This window comes from Mus pahari, chromosome 21, assembly GCF_900095145.1.
Source record: "Mus pahari chromosome 21, PAHARI_EIJ_v1.1, whole genome shotgun sequence".
NCBI classification, from domain to species: domain Eukaryota; kingdom Metazoa; phylum Chordata; class Mammalia; order Rodentia; family Muridae; genus Mus; species Mus pahari.
Genome location: NC_034610.1, coordinates 20,387,498 through 20,395,053, shown reverse-complemented (window position 1 = coordinate 20,395,053; position 7,556 = coordinate 20,387,498).

Below are 7,556 nucleotides of genomic sequence, written 5' to 3'. Positions count from 1 at the left end.
AAAGCATGTCATAGTCTGTAGAAAGAGGTAGGGGGATAACAGGGGAGACTGGTGTTCATCTTTGCCACAAGAGGGACATAGACCATGACTTGGATCATATGGTGAAGGTCCAGACTTCACCCAGAATAACACTCAGGGTGCTTCCCCATCCTATGCCATCTGCCAGCTGTGAATTGAGAACTGGCAGGGGGGGTCATAGGCTGAGCTGAAGAGGGGCCTGTTCAGCTGTACTTAGTCAGGGACACAAATTAAGGCCCAGTGATTACCTGAATCAGGGCCAAATCACCCCTCAAAGGAATTTTCGAGAGCCTGTTCTTTACGTGGAGACAGGGCCCGAGTGTCCTTTCCAGAGGGGCTGCTCCAATCTCAGGACCTGTCCCCCACCTCTTCTGGGCTGCCATACTGGCTGCCAGCTTGCCCTGTTTAAATATTTAATCCAGTTAAATATTAAACCTCTCCCAAGTCCCAGTTACAATTGGATCGATTCTCTGTGGCTGTGGGGATTGCGTCGGCGCTCCGCTCCCTTACCCAAGCCCATCAGCTTGAGTGGGAAGTGGGACTGGGGGATGGGCTGGAGTGAGGTCTCTGGGCAGGGGAGGGGTCAGAGGGGTGAAGTGAGAGAGGGGCCTGGCACAGAGGTGGGGTCGGGAGAGGTCTGGAGCAGGGTGTTCTTGGCTTTCACAGTGCTGAGATGACTCTTTGGGGCTCCTCTACCTGTAGGTCCCCAGCACTGCTTCCCTGCCCATACTAAGCAGAAAGGGAATGTCCCCTCTTATCCCTAAGGATCTGTCTGGTGGGAATGGAAGAGAAAAGAGAGAAGGAAGATCAGCTGCTGCTCCAGGCTTCTAAATTGCCCCAACGGACAGACTTAGCCTGCACGATCCCATTCTATGGGATCTCCCTAGGGTGATAAAGGCCAGAGGGGTGGCTGTGGAGGACACAGGAGGGGACCCTGAGAGCTGGACTGCTTTCTGTTTATAAATAACTTCAGAACTATGATCTGTTTTACAAGTACCACAAAGCAGGGGAGGGCGCCTTGCCTTCCCCGCCCTTCACTGTGACACAGCATCCTAAGGCTTTGGGTGTTTGCAAACTTCTGGAACTGAGGCGCACTTGGCAGATTCTTTGGGAGTTGCCACTTCAGTCTAGGTGTGAACACCATCCAGCAAGGCAGGCAAGCATCTGCATGAACGCTGTAGCTTAAAGCGGGGGACTGAGCTAAACCACGTGTCACCAACAATCTGACAGACAGCAAGACAGTTTAGGATGCTCTTGGTCGTAAGTCCCACATAGCCTGCCGAGTCTCACAGAACAGCTCCCTTGACTTTTGCCCTCCTCCTGTATCGGAGGGCTCCAGTGGAACCAACCACAGCCTGAGAGCAGCATCTTATCCCGACAGGCGAGCTCTTTCCCCACCAGGCGTGTGCTCACTAACTCAAGATGTGATCCACTGTTCAACTGCTTCTCGCCCTGCCACGATGATGCTCAGCAAACAGAGGCTTCTTTCAACGTCGGCACTAATTGTAAGTTTGCATAACGTAATTCTTACTGGTGGCTGTGTTTAACAAGCAGCTTCCTAATTTCCTGAAGGTTTACCCACTGGCTCAGAGGAACCTGCTCCCACACAGGGTTGTGTCACCTGCTTAAGCACCTGCTGAGCTGGTGGCACCTCCTCTCTCCTGATCACAGGCCATGTGCCTGGCCCGTGGAACCTGCTCTTGCTGTTGATTCTGCCATGCTCCCTAGTGCTTTAGCTACCTAGCCTTGACCATGGAGCCTAAAATCTGATGGAAGGTCTCTTCTCTTGCTGTTCTTTCTCGAAGGCTTGGCTACTCTTGGCTCTTTATTCATGCAGCTAAGATATAGGGCCATCTTCTCAGAACCCAAGAAACACCTGCTGCGGATTCAATGGGAATGTGTCAATTAACTTGGGTATGACTGTTGTCAAGCCTTTGCTTCCGTGGGTGTCTGGGTTCACCAGGGCTCCAGGTCTTCCTTTACAACTTTGAAGAACGCATCTTGCTGTTTCCCCTGTCAGTGTCATGTGAAGCTTCTCTCTTGAAAAGGGAGTTCTTGGCTTGTGTGGAACCTCTGGGTTTCTCCTAGCCATTTGTGGGAAATGGGTTCTCTGTGTGCTGTGCATTCACTGGCCGTTTTAATCTGTTGGACCCAGGCTTCTCACAGGAGCTCTACCAATGAGCTACATCCCTAGCCCTTTGTTTTATTTATTTTGAAGTAGGGACTCACTGAGGTGCTCAGAGAGGCCTTAAACTCATGATCCTCCAATGTTAGCCTTCCAAATATCCAGAACTACATAACTGCACCACCGGACCAGGTTCACCTGATGATCTCAAGGGCACAGGCTTGCCTCAGTAATTAGCATTCAGTTCCCAGCTCCCCTTGGCGAGTCTGCACGTTTATGGTGTTTGGGGTACATTTTGTTCCCAACTCCGAGAATGCAGAAGATTCATTGACTTTGGAAGATTCTCGGCTTTCACTTCAGCAATGGTTTCTACATGCTCTTTATCTTCTTTCTAGAACTTCTGGAGCAGCTTGCTAACTTTTTTCTGGAAAGAGCCAGATTGAAAACTTTGTAGACTTTATGGTCTAGAGGGCCTGTGGCACTTTTCAACGCCTTTGGCTCAGTATGGAAACCGTTTATCATGGCAGTGGGACTGTGTGTGAGCAGCTGTACAAAGCTGTCCCAGGCAAGCACTATTACAAAATCACACGGTAACCCCCAATTTCCCTTGATGGGCCATTAGAAAAGTATGTGGGACCTAGTCCTTTGACTCCAGGTCTCTCTGCTCTTCTTTTTATCTTCCAGCTCTCCCATACTCTGTGGGGCATCCAGTGATTTCCTCTCTTTATCTTCCACTTCTCTAATTCTCTCACCAGCTGTGTTCAATTAGCCAACTGACCCATTTGTTCGATTCTTTACTTCAAAGATTGTAGTTCAATTATTTGTAAGGTTCACCCCTTTTCCCCCATGGTATTTTATTTCTGTCCTTAGGATTTTAATTTGCATGTTTTCCCTAATTTTCAATTTGCTGCTGGGATTTTCAGCCCAGCTGGCTCTTATTGATGGTGAATACGAAGGAGCCGACACTAGTCCTGGCAATCCAAGGCAGTCATTTGCCAGGTACTGTGAGTTCAAGCCTGGCTGGAGGATTGTTCCTGAGAAGCTATGACATCACACTTGCCATGGCTTTGGGTATCACTGGCTGGGAATCAAATTCTCTGTGGATTTCTCAGTTTCTTAGCTAGAGGAGATCCAGCCCCAGAGGTGTGAGTTCATGAACCTTTGTGAAGTGCAGAGACCACATTCTCCCCCATCCTGAGTCGCTCATTCTCACCTGAGTCTGAGTAAAGCAGACTGTGTCTGACTCAATGTTAGCTCCTGACCCATGTCCTCATAGTCATCCATTGGAACAGATGTCAGGTTGTCAGCCTGGTTCTGTGGAGAATATTTTCTTCCCCTTCTGATGAAGCCATCTCCTGGGGTAATGTTTAGCTGTTTATTCAATGTGTCTGGCATTTGGGACATTATCTGAGTAGATTCCATGTCAACCCTATCCTGTAGTTCCATGGTCCTTGGGACTCCTGGACTCATCCTCTGGCATCCCTGCAGGCCCGAGACCTGACTGGAGTCTCCCCTGAAGACGTAAAAGTACCAGGGACCCACAGCTACCAACATGGCCAGTTCCCTAACCCCTGGGCCAAACACATGCCCCGGGGACACAGAGCAAGCTCAAAGCTTGTCTTGGCACAGACATTAAACATTGATGAGGTTGCTGTCCGTGTTCCAGCTAAGGCAAAATAAAAAGACGGAGAAGATGCCAGTCCTGGCAACGCAAGGAGGTCATCTGCCAGGTGGCTGCAGCAGTCGCTCAATACAGCTCTAAGGAAGTGGTAACAAAGGCAATCTATATACATCAGCCGAGAGTGCTTCCCCTGGGAAGCCTGTGCAGCTCCAGGCCCTTCCCGAGGCCACAAGCCAGGCTTTGTACACCAGACTTGTGGACGTTTCTGAATGGGGCCAGATCTCTGTGGACAAAATGGGCAAATCGGGGTCTGGTTAACTAGGAGCCCCAGGCTGGACTCAGAGCTGAACTGCCACAGAGGCTGGGCAAGAGTCCCAGTAACTTCTCTCAGCCTAAGGCTGCCTTAGACTGAATGGCGGTTCCTGAGAGGCATACCCATAGCCTAGCCCTGTTTCATCTTGTGAGATCACTGTGTTGGACTCAGGATCTTGGCATGCATAATTAAGCTAAGAATCTTTTTTTTTTTTTTTCGAGACAGGGTTTCTCTGTGTAGCCTTGGCTGTCCTGGAACTCACTCTGTAGACCAGGCTGGCCTCGAACTCAGAAATCCGCCTGCCTCTGCCACCCGAGTGCTGGGGTTAAAGGCGTGCGCCACCACGCCCGGCAAGCTAAGAATCTTGAGGCAGGGTCACCTGGGAACATCTGGGCAGGGTTTTAGCACAGAGAGAAGCCCCTGTGCTAATAGGGGAGATAAAGGCTGAGCCATGAAACCTGAAGATGGGAAATTCCGAGTCCAGTGGCCACGCCAGGACCTTGAGAGGCAGGAGAAAGAGCCCTCCAAAGTCACGATACAGCTCACGTCTCTTACTTTAATGGCCCGGCTGTGGGACACTATTGCAGACACTGGACACAAAAGCAAGGGCTCCTGGAGGATACTGTGGTAAGTAACAGTACTGTGGTCTCAGTACCTTCAGATGGGGCCCTGCAGTGAAAATAGTTCCTGAATTTCATGGAAGGAAAACCAAGGCTCAGTACTCCTGGCTGCTGGGGCCAGATCTGGACTTGAATTTGGGTCTCTTATATCCCTTACCCTTAGAGTAGCCGGATGCCTCAGCCAGGTGGGAGAGAGGAGCCCTTCACTTCACACTGGAAAATTATCCGGCTTCAAAAGACAAGGCCGGCTTACTGACCTGAACACGTAAGTGCCGCTAGCCAGTGGCAGGAGAGAGGAACCCCACCCCCACTCAGGGAAGCGTTAGAGACCTTCCCAGGTGCCCTCAGGTGGTACTGGTCTGCGATCCTGACTGTGAAGGAAGTGTCCCACACAGAGCAAGCATTGCCTAGGTGTCTCAGGCCTGCTAAAATTGCCTGCTGCCCACGTTGTCTTTGGGATTAGAGGCCTCAGGCAGACAGCAGCCCTTCCAACCCAGAACATTGGTCCTCCTGTCATCACCTAACAGAATGACCCAGGGGGAGCCCCTTCTTCTCACTGGGCCTCAGCGATCCTTTAGAGGAGTGATATTGGCTTATCACAGAAGAGTAGAGCAGGTCAGGGGGTGGTGGGAAAAGATGGAGCTTTGTGGGGTAGAGCTCAGCTGCTTCAGTGGAGCTGCTGGCTCAGTCTGCAGTTGCCTCTCAGGGGTGTGGTCTATGGTGGGGACTCTGTAAGATCTACATAAGCCCAGGGGCGTACACTAAGGACTGAGGCTTGGAGCCTCTCTGGCCCTAAGAGCAGTGATCCAGAGTTCTGGGATTCTGTGGCATTGCTTAGGCCTGCTGTTGCCCATCACACGCTGCATCTCTGAGCCTGCTGTCAGCAGAAGGGTCAGATCCAGGAAGACAGACGACACTGTGCAATGAGAGGATGTGTGTGGTCTATGACCAAAACATCTCCAAGAACTCGCTGTGCTGATCGGGAATCCACAGCCAGGCTCAGGCCTCCAGGGGCCCCAGCAGGGCAGGCAGGTTGGGGCTGACATAGGACACAGGACACAGGCAAGCAGTTCAGCCTGCTCCCTGCACCTGTGTGAAAGTCTTCTCTCCCACATTAAGAGCCTGGGCAAATCTCTTTTTAGACTCTCCTTAACCATGAAGAATACTTTACGTTCCCAGAAATGCATGGCTATAAGGCAGCCAATTCTTTGAATTTGGGAAGCTATTTTACTTTGTGTGTGTGTGTGCATGCGTGTGTGCATGCATGTGTGTGTGTGTGTGTGTGTGTGTGTGTGTGTGTGTGTGTGTTCTGCATCCTACACAGCCTATGCCAGGTGAGCTTCCTACCAATAACCGTCAGCCCCAGCCTTCTTTCTATTTTTAGTTTTGAGACAGAGTCTCACTAAACTGCCCAGGCTGGCACTGAATTCCCTCTGTAGTGCAGGCTGGCCCAGAACTTTAGGTCTTCCTGCCTTGGCCTCCTGATGGCTGGAAAGTCAGGCCTACCCCTACCTACACCACCAGGCGCAGTGGGGGATTTTTTTTTTTTTTTTGAGCACATGCATTTTAAAGACCTTTGCCAAGATATAATCAAGTGCACTGTACACATTTGCAGTTTGACACATGTACATTTGCAAAGCCATCAATTCAATCAAGATGGTAGAAACATCTGTCACTCGGAGGCTGCAGTGCCTCCCTCCTCCTGACCTCAAAGCGGCTGCCCACCTGTTTCCTGTCACTGCCGGCCACTTTGCGTTTTCTATAATTACACAGAGAAACCAGCATACTGTAGTCTTTCTTGTTTGGCTCTTTTCATTCAATGTGATTGCTTTGGCTGTCACCTGTGTTTGATGCCAACAGTTCAGTCAATCCTTGGTGTGTGGCATTCTGTCCCAGGCCACAGAGCTGTGACTTGTGAGGGAGGAACCTGGCATTGGGCATTGTCTCCCTAAGGGACCGCCTTGGACATTTAGACAAGTCTTCCCTGGACAGTGCATCTCTAGGCTCATGTGGTGAGAGAATGTGCTTCCTAACTTAAGAAACTGCTGCATCGTTTTCCAGAGCGGCTGTGATATGTTGCAAACCCTACTGTGTTGGTCAGAAACTTTCATTCCTGCAATGAATACTCAAAACAGCTTAAAGAAGGCTTATTCGGCTCGTGGTTTCAGGGGTTTCAGCCTCACCACCAGCAGGCTCTGTTTCCCTGGAGAAAGTAAGGCAGAGCGAGATGGTGGGAGGGTGTGGCAGAGCAGGGTTCTTCTTCTTGTGACTGCCAGGGAGGATGTGGGAGAGGGGAGAGAGAAGGAGAGGGAGAGGAAGAGAGGGAGTGGGGACATAAGCTAGCAGGCATATCCACAGTAACACACTTCTTCCAACCAAGCCCCTTCTAATTCTGCCTGCCCACAATACAGCCAGCATATTGAGTCCATCAAGTGATTTACTTATTGCTGCATCATAGACCCAGGATCCAACCACCTACTCCAGAGACCAACCCTTCCACACCTGCACCGAGGAGGGACACGTCAGATCCAATCACTGCTCCTTCCAGTGTGTGGACCTTCCCCCAGCCTCTCCTATGCCAGGATCTATCTCCTGCCTTTAGACAATGCCTTTTGTGTTTCAACTTCTCCCAAGATCCCAGCCACACCAGCCACCCTCATCTGCTTTTTCCCTACTATTGTTCCTGATAACTAGCCTTCCAGTTCTTGGTCATTTCCAAAGTTTTTCTGGTTTTTTGTTTTTGTTGTTGTTGTTTGTTTGTTGGCTTTTTCGAGACAGGGTTTCTCTGTGTAGCCCTGGCTGTCCTGGAACTCACTCTGTAGACCAGGCTGGCCTCGAACTCAGAAATCCGCCTGCCTC